Raw genomic sequence first — 27,242 nt, forward strand, 5'->3', positions numbered from 1 at the left:
AATGCATCACAAATAATGATGCAGATCCTTATCCGACATGCTAGAGATAAGGGAGAGAAACTACAAAGTGAAATAGAAGCCCTGGAAAAGGAAATTAATGACATGGAACAGAAGGACCTTATCCCAAAAAACTTTGTCATTTTAAAAAAGTGATGGAGGAACATCAGTTGTATCTTAAAGAGAAAAAACTTAAGAAGATAAGAAGGGACGATAAGGATTATCGCGATGCACGAATTTATACATTCGCCAAGAAATTTGATAACATTCAAGGGACAGATGACAGAAAGAGAGCATGGGAGGATAGGGAAGAGAGTGACGACTCACTCTGTGACCAGTATTTCCTCCTCCTCTGTTAGTAGTGTTGCATCTAGCATACAACAAGAAAACCCTTTAGAAGCGGGGGCTTCTTCATTTCAGAAGGAGCTCCAAAAATTAAGAATAAGCAGCAGAATACAACAGAAAAAGACCAATTAAAATCAGGCGGGGAGGGAGGAGGAGCAAAGGCAGGTACGGGAAGGGGAACAACCAAGAAACTGAACACAGCAGCAAAGCCTTGAATACTTCTAATGTAACACAACTTGTACATACTGATGTTGACTGTATTGACAATGACTCTGAATTAAAAATTGTTAACTTGTCCAATAAAAACTTGGATAAAGATGAAGTCTTGTTGTTGAGTAAGTGATTCAGAAAAGGGGGTGGTGATGAACAGAGTGTCTGAATTAAGCAGACCACTCTTACCCAATCCAAAGATCAGGGCTTGATCCATCACCGTTATTTAGCTCACTGCCCCATCCCAGCTCAGAACCTGGCTATATGCAAATTAGTCTGTCCCTGGCCCAGTGCATCATGGGAACAGGGCAGACCAAACTACCAAGCCAATTCTTCACCAGAAAGGAGACAAGCTTCCGGGGACCGGTTTCTGCCATTTCAGGCGTCGTCGGCCCGGCTTGCTTGAAACCTGATGGAGCAGTGAGCAAGGGACTCATGTCTGAGTATACCCTTCCACGCTTATGGTGGACAAAAATGATTCAGAAAAGGGGGTGGTGATGAACAGAGTGTCTGAATTAAGCAGACCACTCTTACCCAGTCCAAAGATCAGGGCTTGATCCATCACCGTTATTTAGCTCACTGCCCCATCCCAGCTCAGAACCTGGCTATAGGCAAATTAGTCTGTCCCTGGCCCAGTGCATCATGGGAACAGGGCAGACCAAACTACCAAGCCAATTCTTCACCAGAAAGGAGACAAGCTTCCGGGGACCGGTTTCTGCCATTTCAGGCGTCGTCGGCCCGGCTTGCTTGAATCCTGATGGAGCAGTGAGCAAGGGACTCATGTCTGAGTATACCCTTCCACGCTTATGGTGGACAAAAATGATTCAGAAAAGGGGGTGGTGATGAACAGAGTGTCTGAATTAGGCAGACCACTCTTACCCAGTCCAAAGATCAGGGCTTGATCCATCACCGTTATTTAGCTCACTGCCCCATCCCAGCTCAGAACCTGGCTATATGCAAATTAGTCTGTCCCTGGCCCAGTGCATCATGGGAACAGGGCAGACCAAACTACCAAGCCAATTCTTCACCAGAAAGGAGACAAGCTTCCGGGGACCGGTTTCTGCCATTTCAGGCGTCGTCGGCCCGGCTTGCTTGAATCCTGAAGGAGCAGTGAGCAAGGGACTCATGTCTGAGTATACCCTTCCACGCTTATGGTGGACAAAATGATTCAGAAAAGGGGGTGGTGATGAACAGAGTGTCTGAATTAAGCAGACCACTCTTACCCAGTCCAAAGATCAGGGCTTGATCCATCACCGTTATTTAGCTCACTGCCCCATCCCAGCACAGAACCTGGCTATATGCAAATTAGTCTGTCCCTGGCCCAGTGGGCTAAGCCCAGGCAAAGGGCGGCCCGTCTGTGGCCGTCAGAGGCCAGACGAGGCTGGGCTGGGCCACCCCCCTAAATCTGGCATCAAAACTGTTTGAGTCAGACTTTATATGTAACTGTAATGTGGCAATAGTCCATTTAAAAGCGGTATTTGTTCTACATGTAATTGTTATATTGTACCTGCCTGTATATCCATATATTCTGACACCTAAAGATAAGTAAAACAATGTCAAAACTAGGAAGTCCGTGGTGGGTGGTACAGTAACAGGGACTCTGGACCAGTTCATCACTAGGGCGGCCTCTGTTTTAGAACATGAGATCGCCATTACGGAGAGTCGCCTATCACTAGAACTACTTTATGATAGGCGGTCTTCATTAGGTCCTATACTGCTAGCCATTACACCACCAAGATTGCCATTAACATCTAGCAATGATATTCACCGAATTAACTCGGATAGTACCTCGCCACACCTAGCTTCTCTGGACACATCTAGAATCTCAGATAGAGAAACTATCAGAGAGGACTTAAGTGTGGAGCAGATATTGGATATTATAACTGAAGAGAGTGACTCTTGTCCATCATTACACAGTCCCCAAATTACTTTGCAAGACCAGGAGTACACCTCCAAAAGAAAGCGTGGGGGGTCTAAGCACAGGGGTAGAGCGGCAAAAACCCCAAAGCTGTGTGTAATTCCACCTAAGGAAAATATTCGTGCCCCTAGGAAAACAGTGCCAAAGCCACCAGCCACGTTGTCCCCTCTGTCCCAAGCTCTACTTGAAAAAACCGAGCAAATGCTCAAATCACTTATCATTCCACTGGTTGAAAGGATAAAAAGAATAGGGGAGAAGCTGTGTACTTTAGAGGAGGAAATAAAAATCAATAACTCACTAATCAATAAAATGGCTGCATCTCCTCAAAATCAGACCGAACCGCCGACCTTACATCATGATAAGCTACCAATTACACCTGGGGCTAAGAACGGTAATGATCAGAATGAGGTGGGACAGAAGTCATTGCTCATATCCAATACTGAGCCACCGTTGAACAACGCCAATGGCCATATAACACAGAAAGGGGAAGTCAAGGTGGACAGGGCTAAATTAGCCCCCAAAATTGATAAAAAAATTAATATGGGGGAAAAAATAAACAGACGCCTACCCCGTATCGATTTACCATCTGAGTCAGCCCCTTATGTAGCTGTGTTAGTGGGGGTCCCTGAACTATCTGAAGGGAAAATAGAGGGATACTCTGAGTTGAAAAATAAAGTAATTCATGGGTTGAGCAAAAATAGACCACTCCCGACATATATAAGTGGGGAAATCCTTCATGTAAGGAGAGTGGGATGGATGGGACATAGATTAAAAAATCTACCAGGGGATCTGATCATTGTCAATTTCAAGGATAGGCGTGTAACTTCTTTCTTACAAGGTTGTTGTGCTCAGAGAGGGGAGGGTGGTATATCCACGCAAGACCTAAGTTACTTCTATCCTAGGTCACAAGTTATGCCCCTGACTAGATACCATAGAGGAGATTCTTATATAGATAGAACACCTACCCCAGGGGCAATGCATCATTTTGGTGCTTACCATACGGTTAGACCAGTTGACCCTTATTATGATGGTTTTAATATTCCAACTTTTATTCAATTTGCCCCGTTATCAGAGTTAGAGTCTGTTGATTGACTCATCAATGAAATGTCTGGTTTTGATGTAAGTAAAATATTTTCTGAGAGTTCGCCTAATGGTTATCAGCTGCCAGGGAGAGCAGCCAGGGAGGTGAAGGAGGGGAAGTGGTATGGTGACCAACTTCCGTTAGAAAGAGGTGCAATGGCTAGATCTGGACACAGCAATAATATACAGGAATGTAGTACTAATGGAAAAAGTCGTGTCCCTGTTAACCTATATACTAGGGGAGATGTATGGGGGGAAATCTCTCCAAGAAATGAACCAGGTAGTCCCACTATCCCAGTGGAGAATTGGGTTGTATGTCGTATAATGTTTTGGAACGTGGCAGGCCTTAGTGCCAAAATAGCTAATCCAATTTGGCTAAATACCACAAATGAGTATGACATTTTATGTCTCCAGGAGACATGGTTAACCGTGCCACTCCATCTTCCTGGTTATATAACTCTGTTCACTCCAGCAGTGGGCGTTCCACATGGTAGGGCTAAGGGGGGTTTGTGTACATTCTTATCAAATCAGCTTCAATATCAGAAAGCTCACTTATTATCTAACAACATCTGTTACCAGCTAGTGAGTATACACACAAATAAGGCGGAGTGTGTTATAATTGTAAACTTTTATAATAATATTCCCTTAATAAATTTAGAAGTAACGCTAAAAAAACTCCGCAATGATTTGATTAAACAAACTGACACAAATTCGAAAAACATCTCGGTTATTTGGGGAGGTGATTTTAACTGTAGAATTTGTAAAAAGGGAAAACTAGGAGTATGTGGAATTATGCTTGATCAGGACACTAATTTAACACATTTTGATCACTCTGTGTGCAGGGATCTATTAAATGACATTGTCTTTTCTGGCGACCTAGGTTATGCAAACGAAATTGGTCAGAGTAGGTCTGCATTTGTTCCAACTTTTGTTGGCAGGGGTGCGTCCTCTACAATTGATTTTATTTTAGTCTCTGTTTGTTTTGGTCGCCAGATTAAATCCTGTCAGGCTTTGAATGTTGCATTAAGCGACCATTACCCTCTAGTTTTAGAGATTTCAAATCCATTTGTTGAATTAAGTGTCGCCCAAATTTGCAGGCAGAATGTCCCGGATGTAAGTATGGGAAGACAAAATGGTTACTCTCTGAAATGGAGCAAGGTGGTCCCTGATGATTTCTTGGCTAATTTACTATCCAAATGTCTATCTAGTTTCCTGGTCATCCTGGACGAGAAATCTGATTGCCAGGATATTATTAAACAGTTTGATAACATTGCATCCCAAATTAAGGACAGTTTATGGGTGGACTCCAAAAATCGGAAAGAGAATACGAGAACCTGGTTTGACTCTCTTTGTACAAAGGCCCACACGAAACTTAAACATGCACTACATGCCAACCCCCGTGACCCCTTACTGGTTAAGGAGTCTCGGAGACACTACTATCAGGTACTGAAAAAAAGGAAAATGGCAATTAAAAGGGAGGCATGGGAGTCTCTATGTGAGGCTTCACAGAACAGGGATTCCTCTGCTTTTTGGAAAGCTGTAATTGCTCCATTTTTCAGAGAAAACACTAAAGCCTCTATTGAAATTGCCATTCCCGAAGATGATTGGGTAAACCATTATTCTCAATTGTATAGCAACCCAGAAGGGGGGGCAACAACCTCAATCCCAAATGCTAGGGGAAGCAAGAGCTAATGATCTGAAACTAGAGGTCACGTTGGAAGAGGTATTAACAAGCCTTAGTGCAACTCGGGGAGGCAAGGCCCCAGGTCCAGATGCTTTAGGACTTGACATTAAGGCAACAAAATAACTGTGTACCATCATTCCTTACTTAGAATACTAACACAGTAAAGGAGGACCCCAAGATTTATTTGGAGTACATGGTCTGGTATTGTCCGGATACAAACTAGAAGATAATTTGGAATTTTAATCAGAACTTAAAAGGTGGGTCCTTGTTATTATCTCCCACATTAAGGAAACTATGAAAGGCATAAATGAATAAATGGTAGATTTCGAATGAATGATGGTCTTGTTAAACCGGGTTCCTCAGGGGGGATTATGACATCTTTAGATTATATGACATACACACACACAGAATCGAGCTGTGGGGAAATTCTTTTTTTAAAATACGTACTATAACTACTGAGTCAACGCTAACTTGGGAGGGGAGTAAAATGTTATATGAATAGCCTAATTGAAAAAATTGTCTAAATCACGATGTTAAAACATAGACTTGGGCATCATAGGGCATAGAAAACCGACTGTACATAGAGTGTTTTTTAACTGTATTTAATTGTTTTAAATAGGATATACATGCTGTTATGAGAAGAGAGCTATCTATATATATATTGTCCTGAAGAAGGTGGCATTTAGAAACGCATAAGCTACCGAAACGCGTCGACGCATCATTGAATGTTACATCCAAGGAACCATACGGGTGTTTCTTTTGATGAAATTATTAATGGACACCTGATTAAATATATATTGAGTTTGATGTGGAGTAACGGGATCTAGGATGCTTTTTACTTTTTGCACTTGGTCTGGTTGTTAGCTCTCTAGTACTTAGTTTTGTACATTGCTATTACACACAATTTGTATTTTTAATTTCATGCACAGTCAAATTTGCCTGTCAATCGGATCTTTTAATTGTCATTTATATTTATTATAGATTTTCGTATTATATGTCATTATTAATTTTATTAAAGATAAACTGTGTTTTTCTAAACTATTTCTGTTGTTTAATTGATTTAAATAATCTACCTTTGAGGAACTGAGCATGTGATGAATGGAAGAAGGATATGAAAGAGTGAGAGATCATTGACAGGAGTATTACCCATTACTAATATTGATTAGAGGGTAACGACATAGTCCCAGGAGAAATTCCTCTTTTTTTACTTACCAGTGGTACCCCTTCTATTGGGTGTGGGGCAGCTCCCATTCTGCATTTTCACCAGATGGAATACCACCTGATCTGTTTAAAAATAATACCGATTTATGGGGACCTTTTTTAGTACAACCTTTTAATGCTACTTTTGTGATGGGCATAAATCCTTCTTGGTATGTCTCTGTTATCGTGCCCATATTTAAGAAGGGAGACAGACAGAATCCTATATGTTATCGACCAATCTCCCTATTGGATTCTTCTATAAAAATCCTGGGGAGAGTAATTTTAAGTAGACTTCAATGTTGGGCAGAAGATAACTCCATTATCAGCGATCTACAGAATGGGTTTCAAAAAGGGGTAGGAACTGTGGATCAAGGCCCAAATGTATTAATTTTGCAACAAAAATACATCAGGGCCAGACGGGAGCGCATTTATTTTGCTTTCGTGGATCTAACGTCAGCATTTGACTGCGTCTCACATAGCAAATTATGGTCCATTTTGGAAAATTTAGGGGTGGAAAAAAAACAAATCAATTTTCGTAGAGAATTATATCGAGGTGCCACCGCGGCAGTGCACTATGGAAAAAATGGAGAATGCACTAGATCGTTCCCCATAGGGCGCGGGGTACGGCAAGGGTGCGTTCTCGCCCCCTTTTTATTTTTAGTTTACATAAATGGTCTTGAGAAAGCCTTGTTGAAAGAATCTAGGGATATGCCTATGGTAGCAAGGAGGCCGATACCTACTCTTCTTTAGGCAAATGATGCGGTTATCATGGCTCGGACGCCTGTGGCATTACAAGGCTTAATAACTTCTTTTAACATTTTTATGTCAAGTTTAGACCTGAATAATAACTGTACCAAAACATTTTCTATGAATTGCGGTTTGGGCCCTAATAATAAAAAAAAGAAGAAGGCTATGTATATTAATGCTTGTCCCCTAGACTTCACCCCTACTTTTCCATATTTAGGCATCTTGTTCCATGAAGCCGGCACATGGGCAAGCGCTATAAAAGCAAGAAGATTTTTGTTTTGTAAATCAATTATGTCCCTAAAAAATTTTTCTAAAAAAATGGGGAAAAAAACAATAGTTGAGCTTTTAACATTTTTTAATGCAAAACGTGTATCAATTGCTGTTACGGTGCTGGCATATGGGGATATGCCAATGTAAAATCTATACAACTGACAGAAAATATGTTTTTGAGACACATCTTAGCTGTACCTGAGAGTGTCTCAAGCTATATTTGTCACATGGAGCTTGGACAACCGTATATTGAAGACACAATTAGAGTCCAGCCAATATTAACATGGCACAGGGTTTGGACTAACGAGGAATGTGCATTGAACCGCGCTATCATAAAGGATGCTCTAGGTTTAGATCATGTGAGTAGGCTAAGATGGTTTATATATGTGAAAGATTTTCTGGAGAAAAAGGGTTTTGAGAATTATTATGAAGATCCACTTTCAATGTGCAATATCTCAAGGAAGTCGTTAAAAGAACTTTGTATGAAACACCTTGAGGATATAAGAATAAGTGAGGAATCAAAGAAAAAAACTGTTGCAGCTCACCAAATGTTATTGGCACAGGACAAAATACAACCATATCTAACCCTTATTATGAGTAAACATGAGCGGTTCATTTTAACACGTTTTAGGTTAAATATATTGCTTAGAGTTTTTAGCTTCCCCATTATGAATTCATGATCACGTGATTTAATTAAATGCCCATGTGATGCCCTTTCTGAACAATCACATATTCACATTACATTTTTTTTTTAATTTTATACATTACCTCGGAGAAGACTGATTATTCCCATTCTGAAAGAAATGGAAGTTAACCGTTGTCGCCCTGCATTTCTTATACTACAGAGATTAGATGTTATCTGGATTGTGGCATCTATTTCTGCATTTTTTTAAAATGTTTTTAGATTGCGTAAATCAATTTGTATTTATGCATTTTAAAGCTTATATTTATATTGGTCCATAACTGTGCAATGTAGCCTTTTCTTTCTCTGTACCCCTGATTAATGACATTTTGGGTGTACTTTTATGGTTATTTGTTTTAACCGAATAAAGTTATAAATTGATTGATATCATTGTTCTTTGGTCAGGTAACATGGACCAACTTTCAGAATACCATACATATTTAAATGCAAACAGATTTAATGTCAAACTAACCATGAGTTGGGGTAGAACTAACATCAATTTTCTTGAAATCAATTTCTATATTAAGGGTGGCTCTATTCAGAGTACCCTGTATAGAAAGGAAACGGCATGCAATGCAGTCCTGCACGCAGACAGTGCACATACAAGAACAGTCATTAACAACATCCCTTTTGGCGAGATGACTCGCTTGAGAAGAAATTGCAGTGAGGATACCTCATATGATAGGAATGTGTTAGAATCTAGAAAAAGATTCTTAAAACGTGGCTACAACACGAATGTGGTTGATAAAGCCATTGAGAGGGCCTCCGCACTTAAAAGGGAGGATACTTTGAGGACTAAAACCAATGGTGGATCCAAGAAACCAAGTAACAAGGTCAGATTTATTTCCCAATACAATGCTAACAGTAGCTTGGTCTATAAAGTTCTCAGAAAAAATTGGCATTTGTTGAGAGATATTCCGAATCTGAGGGATGAACTTCCCTTGAACCCGGTGGTTACATATCGCAAGGGTCGGTCGTCACGTAACACACTTTGCCCAAGCTATATTACTACCTCTAAAACTACCTGGTTGCCTGCCAAACCTAACGGATTCTCTATCTGCGGCACATGTAATATTTGCCCGTTTGGTATGAACAAATGTACCGAATTTGCCTACAATACTAACAAGAAATATAAGATCCTGGATTTTATCAACTGCAATACCACACATGTGTTTTTTTGGTCCTCATCTCACCTTGCAAGCCTCTGCGGGTCTTATGAAGCCGCCTTCGATATCTGTCTCCCCTACGGCTTACCGCACTCGCTTGGGTCGTCCGACCAGTCCCCTTATTTTGTGAGGGACCCTGGTGTAATCATAAGACCAATGATGTTACCATAATCTTAGATTCTTACCCCAGCTCACGAGGGGGTGCCAAATATTCGAGATCTTATCCTCCACACCATCGTACTCTAATCGTGCCATAGAGAATGCCGCTTTGAGCCAATCCTCCCTTTGCGGGGGTATGGGGTCTTTCCACCTCTTACACACTTCCCTTCTGGCCAACAGTATCAAGTAGAATAATAGACCCTTATCTTTCTGCGAGAGAGTCTGACTGAGGCGACCATCATCTCCAAAAAATACCAGTTGCATATTTAACTCTATGTTAGTGTTTAAGATGTACCTTGGATTGTCGCCCACCTCAGTCCAAAATCTTGCCAGGGTTAAGCACTCATAGAAGATATGTAGGTCGTTAGCAAGAGGTGCAGCACATCTAGGGCATTTGGGGGTGGGATCTGGGGCAAACTTTGCTATTTTTGCAGGGGTGTAGTAAAGTCTATTGATGACGAAGAAGTGTTTTTTTTTTAAACAGGCAGGTTTGACAGATCTATATAAGGTCTTTAATGAGGATAAATACAAAGAGTCTGCTGAGGGCTCAAATATGGTTTCCGTCCACACTGCAGCAGAGGCAGGTGTCTCCTGGTCCTTGGCCTCCAACAAACTGTTGTACCACATAGAGATTTCCTTATTCAATGGGCGTATCCCCTGCAACATATCTTCGATCTCTCTGTTTCCGCTGATTTCCCCCTTTTCTGCCTCATACCAAGATGTTAACTGTATGTACTTAAATCTTGAGAGTCCCGGGCCAATCTTTGCCCTCAGGTACTCCCAGGGATATATCCCCCCGGAGTCCAATAATTCAGACCAATTTCTGATACCTGCCCTCTTTATCGGTAATGCCAAGCTATCCTGCAGGCAGTCCGGGGTTCCTGGTGCATCCCACACAGGAGCGTGTTCAGAGTAGTAACCAATGCCCAAACTGCGCCTGAGCCTGCACCATAGCTCTAGAGATGCCCTTATGATCTTCAGTCGCACCCTCTTGAAGAACCTTGGTGATCCAAATTTATACATAAAGGCCTCACCGTCTCCTCCCCCTTCCACCCGCACCATTTCACCCAACAACCTCCCCCAAGCTGACTCCCCTGGTTTCACTAGCAGCATCCGTATGCCTTTAAACTGGAAAGCTGCTGCGTATAGCCTTACATCTGGGAGTGCTAACCCTCCCTTTTTCAATCTGCGTCTAAGTTTTTTCCACGCCAGGCGCACCCCTTTATTACCCCAAATAAAACTGCTGATCTTACTCTGTACTTTCGTCAGACTTTTACTCGAAAATGTTAATGGGATTGAAGAAAAGAGATAGGACAACTTGGGGAGGATAACCATCTTTACTAAGTTAGTTTTCCCATAGATGGTCAGTGGGAGGTTTCCCCATCTATTAAACAGACTATCGATTTCCTTTACCACCCTCTTTAGGTTCAGCTCGGGAATCTTTTCGATTTCCTTCACTACATAAATCCCCAAGTATCTCATCTCTTCACTTACTGTCCCTGGCCACGCTAGGTTCCAACACATCACCTCCGTCTTTGATCTATTAACAAGAAACCCAGAGAGCGATCCAAACTCACACATACACTCCCCCACCCTCGTGATAGCTGTGTCTGGATCGCTTGTATACAGTATACAAAGCTATTTTTGAGCTGTATTGTTCTGATCTGAATGAGAGTAATGATTCCTCCAATCTAAGCATCTGGGCTAATGGTTCCACATACAGATTAAACAAAAGAGGTGATATCGGGCACCCTTGCCTAGTGCCCCGCTGAATATCAAAACTCGCAGTGAGAAACCCGTTTAGAAGTATTCGAGCAGAGGCACCCTGATAACAGTTCTGCAGGGTCTGTATAAATATTGGGCCAAATCCCATAGCCTTCAGAACCTCCCATAGATAAACCCAGCTTACTCTATCAAAGGCCTTGGCCGCGTCGACAGCGACTACGGCCAAGGGTTCTGTCCTCCGGATAGCCAGATCAATGTTGCCTATAAGGAGCTGTGTTTGTTCCTGGATATATCTACCTGCGACAAACCCTTTCTGGTCTGGATGTATTAACGTCGGCATCAATTTGGCCAATCTCCCTGCTAAAATGCCCATAAAGATCTTATAATCAGCATTTAGCAGGGAGATTGGACGGTAAGAGTCTGCCTTTTTTGGGTCTTTGCCAGGTTTTAATAACAGAACTATTGTTGCCTCCTTCCAAGTGTTGGGGACCTTCCCAGTTAAACTAAAGATGGAGTTAAAGGTGTCTTCCAACACTTCTAAGAGCTCCGGTTTAAGATGTTTATATATTTCACTCGGGAGTGCATCTGATCCAGCGGCTTTTTTATTCTTGGAATTATTTATCTGGGCCGCAATCTCCTCTAACGTGAAGGGGGCATCCAAGATGTTTTTACTTTCTTCTGAAAGTACGGGAAGTTGTTTGTTGCTAAGAAATGACTGAATCGAACTTGGCAAGGGAGCCAAGTCTTCCCTGTATAGTTCTGTGAACATAGAGAGAAGACAGGTCTGTATATCCTCGATCTTATTTGAAATGACCCCGCTAGCATTGATTTTAAGTTCTTTTATGTAATTCCTGGCTAGGTCAGATCTGGCTTTCCATGCTAATAAGGCGCCAGCCTTCTCCCCATATTCGTAGTTCTGCATCCTACTGGTATCCCACTGCGCCCTACATTTAGCTTCTAATATCCCTCTGTATTCTGATCTCGCCTCTTCCAGCTTCCCCAAGATCTGGGTGAGTTGCTCCCGGTCCCCGTTGCTAGCACCGTCTCTTTCTCTCTCTAACCCACTGATCTTCTCTTCAATAGCCTTCAGTGCCCCGGCCTCGATCCTGTTCTTATAACAGATAATTCCGTGGAGTTTCCCCCTGAGCCAGGCCTTATAGGCGTCCCAGACTACATCAGGTGTTGTAGAGCCTGAGTTCAGTGAGAAAAACTCAGAGGACGGGGCCTGTACAGCGGCTATCACCTCTGGGTCCAGCAACTTGGCCCTATTAAGGGTCCATCTTGTTGATTGCCGCTGTATCTCCTTTATCTGATATAGGCAATGTAGAGGTGCACGATCAGACAAGTGACTCGGGCAAACTAAAACTTCTCGTATATTTGCCATTGAGCCTCTGTCTAAAAAAATATAATCGATCCTAGATGAGTGACGGTTCTTCTTGCTATAGTAAGTGAAACCCTTCTCGTCTCCTTTTATTCCCCTCCACATATCGACTAAGTCCATATCGTGTAGCATATTAACTAATGCCCGACGTACCTTTACCGCTCCTTTGTAATGGCTTAAGTTAGATCTATCCTTTAGGGGGTCAATCAGAACATTGAAGTCTCCCCCTATCACATATGGTGGGGGATCTAGCATCAACACTGATTGTAATTTGTGAATATAAGCTGGATCGTCCATGTTTGGACCATAGAAAGAGGCGCAGATCATATTCTGGTTTTCAAACGCTAATGTAACGGTCAACCATCTCCCTGAGGAGTCAGACTGTACTTTTTTTATATTACAGGGCGTCCCTTGTTTAATTAGGACAGCGACCCCTCTGTTTTGGACTGTTTGTTTTGAAACGCCAAAACACTTTACCCATGCAGTCTTTGAGAAGACTGAGGTGCTTTCTTCGTAGCTCAGGTGTGTCTCCTGTAATAGGCAGATTTGTGAGGTTGATAGTTCCAGATGTTTGAGGATTAACCTCTGCCTCCGTGGGCACCTTAAACCGTTAACGTTCCATGTGACAAATATTAACCCTCTATTTTTTTAAATCACACCTGCCATCTCCCCTTTTTCCTACGTGAAAGCATCAACCCTGTTTGAGGCAAAAGTAGGTATAGATATACAGAAGGTTCTGATGAGGTACAATTTTTTTCATTTTTTCCCCCACTGCAACCCCACCACGTGCTCTCCCCCTCCCCCCTCCTACCCGAACCCTCCCCCCCTGGCCCGTGCCCTCTCTACCCGTGAGGAACCCTCCCTACTAATAGGCAAAAGCCTATTTAGCCATCTCCCCCCATGGAGCGACTACATCATCCCGATTGGTTGCTTACAAATTTCTTCCTACTTACGCTATGTTTTTAATTAACAGACCCTTTTTAGACTGTCTTAATCCTGATTTATTGCTGCCCCTGCCCCCCTTTCCTGTCTCTGATGTTAACTATGAGAGCGTCAGCTTCCTCTCCTGTCCTAATATGGTACATATGGTTGTTCCACATTATTCTCAACTGTGCCGGAAATTTTAACTGCGCCTTGGCTCCTAAGCTATTCAACTCCTCCAGCCTTTTGCCCAAATCCCACTGCTTGCTGCGGTGATATGTGATATATCAGATCTTATATGGAAGGTGAAGGGGTTGGAGCTGTTGAAATGTATGGAGCCTTCTTTTAGTGCGGAAGAGAGAATCTGCTTTTTTATGGAATATGTCAGAAAGTTCACCAGGATTTTTCTGGGTTTCTGTTTTGTAGGATTTCTCCTGAAAGGGTCGAGGTGTACCCTCTGTATATCGTGCGACAAATCCACCTCTGGTGTGTCTTTTAATACTGTCCCCTTCAGTAAGGATATCACAAACCCCTTGATATCGCCTCCCTCCATGGACTCTGGCACATTCAAGATTCTTAGATTGTTGCGACGCGAATAATTCTCCAGTCGCTTGATGTCTTCCTTAAGTTCCTTATTTTGCGCAGACAGCTTAGTAACCTCTGCTTCAGAGGTGCTCATCGACTCCTTGATCCTAGGGAGTTCCAACTCCAACGCCTCGGTCCTGAGAGATACCTCATCTACCCTTTTGGACAGTTCTTCACATGATGCCTTTATTGCTGCTTGGTTGGCCTCAGAGACTGTAAATCTATTGGCCATCTCAGCTTGGTTAGTTTCTGATACCATAAACCTACTGCTAATTTCTTCCTTCATGGCTAATAGTATCGCGGCCAATGTTCCGGCAGTTGTATCCAATTTACCTGTGTGGAGCTCTGCTCCTATGTCTGTGCTGTCAGAGGGGGCAGATTGATGTTCTGGCGCAATACTCGGCGTAGCTGTGCCTCTCGCCGATACTGCAGTATCTTGCAAGCCACTTGAGCCATCCTCCTCCTCTAGTACCGAGTATCTATTTTTTAATCCAATGTCTGGATGAATTGTTCTCTCTACTCCCACTTGGACTGCCGTTCCCTCCCTCTGGGGTAGGCTGAGAGTGCAGTGGGGGCTGACTGTCCTTCTTGTCCTGTACAAGCTGAGCGGACTGGGTAGGCTGAGGGGGCTGAGTAGGAGATATATGCTGGGGGGGTTGAGTTTCAGATGGGTGGCAGCTGGAGAGGTTGTAGTGATGGTGTTAGACATTACTTTGTAGTAAGTTTTAAGTGAGGGAGTGACTTTTGTGGCTGCCTCTGCCACTTTTGCTCCTTTGTTTTTTCCCCTGCTTTTAATGTTTTTGGGGCTTAAATACTCTTCAGAGGTGTTCTGCTTTGGTTTTCTCCTTCGTGCACGTTCCTTTATTTCCAGGATTGGGGGTGATATACGTGGTGGGTATGTAGGTTTTCCCTTAGATAAACTTAACACTGTCCTGGCTCTTAATGTGTACCTGTTCCTTGTCTCAGGAGGCTGGCTTTCCTCAGTGCTACTGACTCCACTTGTATTCTCTTTATCGCCAGCACCTATGCCCTTATCGCAGCTTCCCTCTACTTCCATGCACCTCGTGAAATTGTTGTTATATATTCGAAGGTTTAAACCTCTGAGAGTACTGGCTCATGTACTGCTCCCGCCACCCCTGCCCCCCCTGCAGCGGTTTTCCACCTCACGTCCCACACCGCTTCTCCCTCTGGAGAGTTCACTACTTGCGGTTTCTGTGGTTGTTCGCCTCGCTTCACCGTCCGCGTCGGCTCTGAAATAACTCCCGCTGGCTCTGCCACCATTAACCGGGAACACCAGCAGGGCGGAGTCTCGCCTTTTCCGCAGCCTGGCCGCCTCTTCCCACAGCCAGCGCCGGCTCCCTGAGACGCCGGCTCCGTTCTCCTCGCCTCATTTGCTCTGGGCTCTCCGCCGGGTGGCTGCCCGCCTCTCCCCGAGAGCAGGCTGAATCGAGTCAAAATCCGGGGGCATACTCGAACAAAATAAGGTAAAGTGCGATAGAAAAGATTACGGAGATTACAGGGAATTATATACTGGGTCTTATGTGTTAAGCATTTGGATGTAGGAAACCACTACTCCATGGGGAGGTAGGTGACCACGGCCGTTCAGCTAGCGGCCGCCATGTTCCTCAGCATCTCGCTAGTTGTGTCTTTACTTACACATGTGGTTTACATCTTGGGTTGCAAATGCAACCGTATCTATGTGGGCAGTACAGTGCGCTCTCTAAAGATCAGGATCCAAAAACATCGTAGGGCGATAATAAATGGTGATGGACGATATCCTATAACAGCGCTTTACATGGAATGCCACCCTGCTGACAATAATTTCTGGTTCCATGCAATAGACTATGTACCCCCTAGAGTTAGGGGTGGTAACCGGGAATTGAAAGTCAGGCAAAGGGAGGCAAAGTGGATTTGTCGTCTTAAAGCAACACAGATGGGTCATAACACTGATAATGAACTGCATTACTTTCTGTCATAGTGACATACGATTGTGGTTATATGGGATGGGTACAAACCAGATGAGCAATTATGTCACAAGAGATTTATCTCGTGGAATGGACCATGTGTCTTTTAGACCTAAATACTATATGTCATCTACAGTGTTTTGCCAATTTTTTCACGTAATTCAAAAAGTTGCTGTAATGTAAATGTTCTGTATCATTAAATACAAATGGTCCTGCTAGTAAGTCTTGTTCAAATATGACTCTCAGACATTTGAATTCCTGTTTTCTGTTGAGATTTGACAGCTCTTTGGATCCCCTTTTTGTACCGTGAAATATCTCTCCTTCCATCTGTATTTATTCCTTTGATTTTCTGCTGAAATTCATTTTGTTACTTCTTTCTACACCTCTCTAAAATGGCCGCCATGGTTTCTTCTTTAGTCCAATTTCTATTTTTTCAGTTAAAATTTGCTTTAATTTTAGATTTATATCAAAGTATATTTGTTTCCATACTACCTTTCTAATGAATATTTTTCTTTTCTGTTTGTGATATATAACAGAAAAGAAGTAAACCAAACTGTTTCCATCTGCGCCTTCGTATCTAAAACGGGACGATCTCATGCCCCTGTTTTTTTCCCCACATCGATTTTGGCACGATATTTTTACAAACTTACTTGTTTTAATATATACGCAGTTGAGACTTTGGCTATTTTTATATCTATTCAGTATCGCTTAGGATCTACTATTCTTTCCAAGTGATTCAGTCCTCTCTTTACCTTCATTATTATGGGCGGCCCGACGTGATCTCAATTCCTATTTAAATGTGTATCAGCATGACTAGGTTCTCGCTGCACCCGAGGGAGACGCCTGCTTTCTCACCGATCGACTTCGTATCAAGGAAGATCCGGTAGGTTTTACGTGGTCTCTACGGAGGTTTTTTTTATGGTTCCTGCGTTTGCTACAATACCTAGGGGGCTGGATATCGTGACCCACAAACTTTTTAGAGTCGGGTAGCCTTTCCCTTACGATTGTTATACTTTTTCACTGATGAGCTGTCATTCTGCCTTGGTTTACAATTTTTAGGCGACAGTTCGATATATTGCCCATTTGAGATGACATGTTACGTTTAGCATTGGCGTGTGATTTTTGTAATACTCTGGTGGGGTTATTTATTTATGTAGCCCAATGTACTGCTCGTCTATGATTAATTAAGTGTCGGTTTAGGACTTTGCTTATTCATGACAACAATTGGGCCGGTGCAGCTACCTATACCGCTATCCTGCTTTATGACCTTTTGGTATAATATGCTGTCAGTTTTGCATCATATATATACGGATGGCAGGTGAATCGGGCGGTTCTCATTTTGATACCTGTCTTTTTGCTCATTTTGGTTTAGATTGGTTGCCGCCAGAGGAGTTCCCGCCTGACTATTTCTTCACCTATCTGTGTTCCTTTGTCACATTGAGGTAGGTCTACTTTATTTGACATGCCTCTCCTATTTGATTTGAATTTGTCTACTCTCTTTAAATGGGTGGCGGTTAATTGGGCCTCTTAGTTACTCCCTTATTGGACTATGTGATAAATTTTTGTTCTGTACTCAACTCGTACATGTACCATGAAGTTTGGGGTTTCTATTGAGGCATTATGATTCATTTTCATTGTTACTATGCAATATTACTTTTTGCAGAATCTAGTACTGACTCAGCGGAACGTGGGGAGTCGTTTTTTATCGAAATTTCTCCTATCACCCAAATTTAACATCGGTTTGAGGTAGGTTTACTACATGTGATGGAGTCTTTGTACTACTGCTCGACGCCCCGCATTACTCCTCACCTTCCCCCTCACCCATTTTTTTCCTTTTTTTCCTTTTTATCCAAATCATATGTTTCGTGTTTTTGCCTACCGGCATTTTCTGGTTTGCTAGTGTCTATTATTTATGAACCCTAAAATCATTTAGAGGTCCACGGTTCTAAACGTGATATTGTCATACACTGCTGATCTAACCTCAGCCTTTAAATGGTGTAGATCGTTGTATGTATATTCCTTTATATACATGTCAAGTTATGACTTATTATTATTATATTTCTTTGTTTTGGCATGGTAAGTAATCTGTGTGGATCCTCTGTTCTGTTTCATTCTTTACACAATTAATTTTGAGGAAGAAAACATATTCCTTCGGTTTTGTAAGCACGCCCAGGCGGTTTTATTTATATCTGCCTCCTTACTTTGGGACCGTAAAGTGTGACATATACTGGGTGAGATCTTCTTTATGATTATATGTCATACCTATGGGGGAGTCCTTGTTGTGTTCGGTGGTCCTATGTGCGAACCTCTTTCCTCCTCTAGCTCGCACACTTCTTCTGGGGAATCTTGCCTTTTATTAGTTTTTTGTTCTTCTGCTTCACTATTTCACTTCTGTTGAAGTATACTGTTCTACTAGCAGGAACCTTTTCTCACCAGCTTTTTTCATTTTGTATGGCATGCAGGATCGTGATTGCTTCTCTGGTACTCACTGACAACTTTGTCACGGATATATACTGCGCTTGGGTCTACCTGGAAAGCCCTGATTATTATACTTTCTTTTGGTGAGACTCATTTGCTATTTTGAATGAATTTCGCTGTTATTGGTAATTCCCTTCTTCCCTAATTTTACTTTTCTCTCTCTCTTTCTTTCTTTTTTTGTTTTTTCTTCTTTTTTCTGGTTATTTCTATAGTTTCGTATATGTTCATATGCATTTCTTCCCACCTTAACTTTTAAAATGTTTAGTGTAGCATGTGTGGCAACCTTTTAACATAATTATTAGGTCTGGCCCCGTTTTTCTTTTTTAAATAAAGGTTTGACTAGCTGTTGACATTGGCAAATAATTTTAAATGATTGTGCTTAAGAATTCTGTTTTCTCTGTATTAACAGGGAAGACATGTATGGGACCTCTTTTTTATATGTTCGCACATGTGTTTATCTGTAGTAATTTCTGTTGCACTGTATGTGTTTATCCCTTGTATCATAATTTTTTCAATACCTGTGTTGTGTTTTTTTGGGTCATCCTGTACAGTACATTTTTGTAATAACATATAAGGTGCCTCATGGCCACAAATGTTGGTCTGTATTGTATTGTCGTACTTCTGTACTTTTATATGGTTTTTGTACTTTATATGTACATTCATGTGAGTCTTTTAACTGTTTACAGCCCTGACGAAGTTCCCAGGCACAGGGGAACGAAACGCGTTGGCTGTGTGCCTCTGTTGTTTTCAAAAGAAATTGATAAATAAAGAAGAATTTCCCAAGAACGAAGACCTTCTTGATTTGTTTAGTGCACCGTCCTTTTTGTTCTTAATTTGTCTTTTGAATTTGCACATTTTTAGCAGCTGGTGCTGGAAGTAGTTGCACTTAAAAAGTTTATTTGTGAAACTAAGAAAGAAATTGTGCTTGACCTCTGTTAGCTACTCTGTTTTTTTGTTCTATTAAAGATGCTCCAGTTCCAAGAACAAGGAGGAACTTAGAGCAATTTTAGGACTTTTGGAGTACTCTAAATTTGTGAAGAACTTTTCAGCAAAGACGTACAACATAAGAACACTTCTGAAAAAGAAAAACAAATTTGAATGGTCGCAATGTTGCGAAGACAGTTTTAAAGGACTTAAATAGGAAATTTGTGAAGCACCACCCCTGCAAGGGTTTGATACTAATCTGGAGTGTGTGGTAACTACAGATGCTAGCGGAAAAGGAATAGGAGCAGTCCTCACACAAATTGAAAGCAATGGTAAGGAAGTCACCATCACATTCGCATCTCGCTCTTTAGCTACAACAGAGGAAAAATACTCAGTTATTGAGCCAGAAGCATTAGCTTGTGTGTGGGGGCTGGAACATTTCCGCCAATACTTTTGGGGGAAAAGGGTCATTTTACGGTCTGACCACAAACCACTGACAAAAGTACTCACTGTAAAAGGTTTGTATAACGCGTCAGCTAGATTGGCACATTTATCAATAAGACTTTTGGATTACAATTATGAAGTACAATACTTACCAGGAGTCACAAATGTAGTCGCAGATTTCCTAAGCAGACTACCCTTACAAAATGAGGGGAAAAGCGCAAAAGGAAGAAGGACTCTGCATGGCAAGCATCAACAAAGAATTCCCAAGCATACAGAAAGAAGACTGGAAAAGGGAGTATCTTAAGGATGAAACATTACAAGAGGTTAGTAAACTCATTGTAGAAGGATGGCCAAGCAAAAAAAGTCTAAAAATTGAGTTGAGACCTTTCTGGTAACTGCGTAGTGAGTTGTCTGTGGAAGACGACCTCATCCTAAGACAAGGAAAAGTGATACCACCTGTAACATTAAGAAAGAGAATAGTCAACATTTGCCATGAGGGACATTTAGGCATCAATAAAACCCAGCAGTAAATAAAGAATTGGTATTGGTGGCCAGGGTGTAATATCGAAATAAAGAGAGCGGTAAGGAACTGCATACAATGTGAGAATTCCGATAAAACTCAAGTAACACTCAGACCCCCACTACAACCTTTGAAATGCCCGCACACGCCATGGAAGAGAGTATGAATTGATGTAATGGGACCAATAAAATTCCAGGATGAGCAAGTACACATACTGGTCTTAGTAGATCACTTTTCAAAGTGGCCAGAAATAAAGGTTTGCAGGAAGGTGGATGCAACTGACATTGTCACATTTTTGGACGGTATATTCATGAGAGAAGGTATACCGAAAACGATTGTAAGTGATAATGGTAGTCAATTCATGTCAGACATTTTCAATAAATTCATTGACAGGAACGGCATTACCCACAAAACCACGTCCGTTTAACACCCGGCTGGAAATGGTGCAGTGGAAAGATTTAATAGGGTAATAAAAGGCACCATTCAATTATCGAACAACAATGGAAAATGTTGGAGGAAAGAAGTTAACAAAATGATATGGGGGTACAGAATAACACCATGGGAGAAAACACTGGTAAGCCCATTTGAAATCATAAGAGGCAGGACTCCCATTTCCAAGGACAATATTGGATGGCTCAAGACAGCTAGGAAGAAAGAATGGTCGCCGGAAACTGTCAGGAAAAGAATCGAAGAGGCCCAAATATTGTGCAAGGAAAAATTTGACAGTAAATATAAGTGCAAAAAGGTCGACATCAAAGAAGGAGACAGGGTGAGGGTCAAAAAGAGTGGACACATTATTAAAGGACAGAATAGATTTACAGTGCCATTAATCGAAGAAAAAGTTTTTTGTAACTCTGCACTCCTCAGCGATGGTAAGGTGTGGCATGCTTCCGTTATTTCTGTTTGTTCCAGGTCTGATGTTGTCAATAAAGACATCAACGAGGAAAGATCCATGGAAGAAAGGGACGATGGGGTTGAACAAAACAAATATGGCTGGCTGTGCCAAGAAGCATCGAAATCGGAGGAAGAAGAAGATGGCACATCTACGGCATCTGCAAACAATGCAAGCAGTGAGCGTCATGAACAGGAACTCATTGAGTCTATTGGTGAATACAGAGACACTAGCACTAGTGACTCAGAGTATCACCAAGCGCAATTCGTATTGCCACATCTGTGGAAGGACAGGATTCTTGGGAACGTATGGAGGAGAAGAGAGATCTCATCACAAGAGAGACAGTTAGCTCCTCATGTTCGGGAGGTAGTCAGTTGACAGAACCTGAGCATATGTCAGAAACAGACACTGTGGAGGAAGACGCCAACACCAGTAGGTTTGGTCGCAACTTGGTTAAGCCAAGCAAGTACAAAGACTTTGTTTGTGACTAGTCATTTTTTTTACTGTGCTTCTTCCAGATATTGTTCCTCCTTTAGGGTTCCTTAAGGAAAGGAGATGTGTTGTGTTCCCTGGTTACTAACCCTGTCCCCCCCCTTATTGCACCCTTTGCCACTCCCTCGCGCGTCCCTTTCCTAGCGCGAGGGTGGTGTCACCAGCCGGAATGTTGACAGCTGGAAGTTCCATTGTGACAGTTGACAAGGCAGTTAAAGCTGACGGTTTGTCAGTTCCTGCTTGCGACCCAGACTGTACACTCCTGTCTAGGTGTGTTGTTCATATATACTTAAATAAACAGTTAACTCATCAAGCTGAGTCCATTAGCCTTCTTTCACAATAGCTATCAAGGTTTCGGATTGCTTATGTGTGACGTTTTCATAATTTCAGTGTAATTATGAGTGAAATTTCCACCACCATGAGTGACACTTTCATGCAAGAAAAACAAAGCAACCAAGACGAGGGAAACATATAAATATCTGAAAATACACCCAATGAAGCAATGAATCTATGACGTTGCAATGCATACATTTACAAAGCATGCACTTACAACTCAGTTTTTACATCGCAACATCCATTACAACGCATTCCAGTACATCGCATGACACTACATCACATTTAAAAAAACGACCTTAACAACGCATTACATTACATCGCATACTACCTTTACAACGCATACCATTACAACGCATACCATTACATTGCATTTAAGGTATTGGATAGTATAGGGGTAAAAATTACTATTCTAACAACTCCAGGGGGTGCAACAGTAGGGTAAGTGTTGGATAGTGTAGGGGTAAAAATTACTATTCTAATTCCAGGGGGTTCAACAGTAGGGTAAATGTTGGATAATGTAGGGGTTAAAAATTACTATTCTAACTCCAATAGTATGCGTTGTAATGGTATGCGTTGTAATGCCTGCATTGTAATGAAATGCGATGTAGTGTCATGCGTTTTAATGGTATGCGTTGTAATGCCTGTGTTGTAGTGTCATGCGTTGTAAAGGATGTTGCGATATAATGCCTGCATTGTAAGTGTAGTGAGATGTAATGGTTGCGTTGTAAAGGTTGTTTCCCCCTCACATAGGGGTGCTGCATAGAGACTGTGCGTTGCTGCAGCCAGGCCTCAGAGTCGGGTATGAGGAAAACGGGAAATGTGGGAAGTCTCCATACATGGGGGTGCTGCCTGGAGACAGTATGTCACTGTAGGCAGCCAGGCCCCAGTTTCAGGGGGTTTGAGTGAAGCAGAAGGGTGTGAGAATGCTTCATACACATAGCTGCCAAGTTTTCAGATTGTGTGACATTTCCATGGTGTCAGTGCACTTATGAGTGACACAACTGCCAAATGTGAGACGTTTTCCTGTGAGTAAAACCAAGCAATGAAGTGTAAGGAAAAAAGAAATATTAGAAAGTACTCCCTTTTGATCAATTGGAAGCCCTAAAATATATTTCAACTGCTTCAAACCGACTTAAATGGAAGGTTAAAATACTGATTCAAAACTATTTATGTATCAAGAAGTTATAAAAGTTAAACAATCATCATAAAGCATCTAACCTCCCTCCCCCATATGCCATTGCACTTTATTGTGCCTGAATACAGTTAAGTATGTGCTGCAGAGATCAAATAAACACAGGGTAGATATGTTGATGTCCCAGCCAGTACAAGAATAAGCAAAATCACAGCTGGTACATATGTTTTTTTTACCGTTTATCTGTATACTTCACAGAACTAATACAAATAGAAATTTAAATGTATTCTAGCCAGGGCTGATCCATGACTAATACTTAAATTAAACAAACACAACATTTGCACATTATAAATGCATAAAAACAATTTTGTTTCCAGTTAGTATAAGTTATGTCCAGGATCCAGGTCTTTGCAGACTCCAGAAACAACAATTATTGGGCGGTAATTTTATCTTGGAAAGGTGTAAACTCTAAGCAGAATGCATGACTCACCCGAGTTCTGCCATTCCAGAGCTGCAATTTAAAGATGTCTCAGAGTACACAGCGAACCAAAAGCAGCTCTCCTTAACAGTGTCTCGCTCTAGCTGGCGGCAGTTTTCAGTGATTCGAGGACCCCCGGAATGCTGTTTCCCAACCGCCCCCCCATAAGCAGCATTGATTTCCTGATGGCAGGCAGGATAGCAAAACAGGGGGTGCCAGTCACACGCGCCAACAACCCTGTGTAGACCTGTTTATGTTAGCACACAGAGTGCATTGCCAATTAATTATCATGTGGACCTGAGCCTCACACTCTCTTTTGATCTGCTGCGGCATAAGAATGAGAAAGGTAATTGGCCCACCACATATTCATTGGCTAGTACGATCCCAGCACAAACTAATGATAGTGCTGGGGGCGGGGGTTAATAGGGGGTTGGGCCAGTTTCCAGCATTTAAAACCATCAATGGATGGCGCCACTACCCGATTCATTTTGAGGAAAAGTGTTCATTTGACCGACATCATCTGTACCAGGACTCCATTGCTTTTTCATTGCCATCTCGTGTCAAACACTTCCACACAAGCCACCTGGTCATTTTCTGCTGATGCCTGAGGAAATTCTAAACTGACACGACAAAAACCATCTTGCAGCCTGCATTTCTGCCCAGGAACTATCGCACACCCAGCCCCCCCTGTTCTTTGCAGGTCAACTGAAAGCCACAAGACACTCACGCCCTAAGTGAATGATTCATTTTCCATCTCCTGCTCCCAGCCAGGTAAACATCCTTGACACAGTGATCAGGTTATCTAGACAATGGTCTGACTGCTGGACTCTAATCAGGGTAAATAAAGAAATGACTTGAAAGACCAGGCTTTGATCAGGCAATTGAACAATGACCTGAAAGAAAGAGCCCTGATCAAAGCATAGTGGACAATGCTCTGTGTACCAAGCCTTGACCAGGTCACCAACTACAAGCATCGCCTTGATCAAGCTATCAACTACAAACACTGCCCTGATTGGACAATGGATTGACAGCCAGAAGAATGGTATGAGAAATGTATAAAAGGCTTGTAAGCTACAGAGTAGAGTAGCAGCCTCCTGGGTTTTGTTTCTGACTAGCTTGGGACTCTGTTCCATAGCCCAGGATATTGAATAAATCTGGGTTCCTCCTGCAGACGAAGGCTCCTGTATCTCCTTTTTACTAAGTATGCAAGGTATGGAAGACTAGGGCGGTTCCCCCGTCGCCGAGACCCAGTGAGTGGGTTATTACGGTTCCCCAAATGGCGCCCGAATAGGGACTCCACAAGTATGGAGGTCAGGCCCGGTGGACGTGAGAAGGTGCATGGAGAGACTCCGACGGAGGCGCCCTACCCAAGGATTCTTGGTATATTCCGGTAGACCGAACGACTTATCCGTTGTTAATCGCCACCCGGTCTGGGCCACTTGACCGCCTTCTCGCTGGAGTCCCCTAGCAAATAATTTCTGGAGCAGGACACAGCCCTACGTCTGCAGAAGAGAACTACCCCTGTAAGGTAAGGGTGGACTGATCATCCACCAAGTCTGTATGATTCTGTTATTGACTTTCGCAAAAGCCAATTTATTATTGACTTTTGCCAAAGCCAAGCAAGCGAGGTGAATTTTAAAACCCGCTGGTGTCTGTACTGTATGAAATCTGTATGAATGATTGTCCTTTGCAAAAGACAAGCAAGCAAGGTGAGTTTTAGGAACCCGCTGGTGTCTGTTATCTGTTTAAAAGCATGCCGGTCGGTAGTAAATTCAAGAGGTTATGTTGTTGTGTGTGTACGCAGGACTACCAGCTGGAGGAGGCCTGCTCGCTTCCTCCAGAAGGAACTCCTGGCCACACTATGTATATTAAATATGGCCCCGCTGCCAAAATGTTTTCCTCGTTTTGGGTGAAATACACCAAGAAAAGTAACGCGGAGTTACAGTGGCTATTTTTTGGCTCCTTTGATTCCCAAGTCCTTGCAAACTTAGAGGAGCAATTAATTAAAAGAAAAACACGCCCGTCCATGTTTGAGTCTGTCCGATTTTGGAGGAAAGAGGTAGAACAGAGAGCTAGGAAACAGAAGGCGCAAGAAAGAAAACAAGAACGAATGTCTATGGCCGACCACGCCAGAGAAAATTTGCAAAATAGAATGAACAAATCGGTAGAGATAGCCGAAAGGGAGCATGGGGCCCGGGTACAGAAATGTTCTCCAGTCCGTGAGGAAAAAGTAAAGGTCCATAAAGGGGGGGAGAAGAAAGTGATTCCTTGCTTGATACCATGCTAGAAAGCCCTCCGGCATAAGCCCCAATGTACTCCAAAACAATAGAGGAAGTACAGAGGAATTGATAGAATCACCCTCCTTACAGATCCAAATAAACAAAAAGATTCTATCAAAGTGTGATGGTGATAGATTTTAATTTTGGGGTTTTTGTGAATTTTAAAGTGTGGTGTTTTTGGCTCTCTCTCAGATTGGTGAGACGGAGGCACTATGTGCTTTTAAAATACCCCGCACACACTAAGAATCCCCTTAGTGTCATGCTTCATCATTGGGGTCTTCCCGTCCCTCTACGGGGCGGGGCGTGCTACGACCTACGAATTGCGCGGGAGCACTGTTGTTGTGACAAAAGGCTATGTGTTGGTGAAGTGTAGGTGATATCAGTGAAGTGTAGGGACCTATTTATGTGAGTAAAAAATATTAAAAATTCCCTGGCTAGTAGAAAAAAAGATTTATTCGCTTCTCTGACTGGGATAGAATCTTTTTGTTTATTTGTATTATGCCCCAATGTACCCTGCCCTGACGCCTCACACCCCGCATGTCCCCCTACCACCACCGGCTCCAGCCCCCACTGCCCCTCCTACCATTTCCCCTGTTACACCAGCCCTCCCGAGTTTTCCCATGACTTCGAACACACACATTAACTCTGTCCTCGCTGAGGGAATGATAACAAGTCTCCATCAGTCCAACCCTAGCGGTTTTACCCCTACCCATCCTTCTCCTGCTTCCCCGTGGTCTACAGTCAAACAAGACTTATCTAAATTATTTAATTCCCCCCGATTAGCCTCCTTACGCTCAGCAGTCAGCTTTTCGTCCCTTCAAGAGAAAGACCTACAGAGGCAACAGTGTGAATGTTGGATGAATAACAAAGATATTTATTCCTTTAAAGAAATATGGTCCACCTTTTCACAATGGACAGTTATGGAACAAACCACCTGGGCTGAATACATGTGTGCTTTGGTCATGCAAAAATGTTAAAATGTGTCTGTTCAGATACCTACCGGATTGTTGGACTTTAGGTCACAAATAAAAAGGGGTGATGTTCAGGGAGAGGGGATGTTTGGGGCTATATCTGTTTTAGTAGCTTACCGTGACTTGACTGCCTTTTCAAATGCCCCTTTAGAAACAGCTATGCCAATGAGAGAGGCGGCCCCTGTCTTTGTTAGTGCACCTACCGACTCCCAAAATAATGGCCATGGGGCTGTCGAAGCACACTGGTGCAGGCTTTGGGTTC

This window comes from Lissotriton helveticus, chromosome 1_1 (genome assembly GCF_964261635.1).
Source record: "Lissotriton helveticus chromosome 1_1, aLisHel1.1, whole genome shotgun sequence".
Classification (NCBI taxonomy): domain Eukaryota; kingdom Metazoa; phylum Chordata; class Amphibia; order Caudata; family Salamandridae; genus Lissotriton; species Lissotriton helveticus.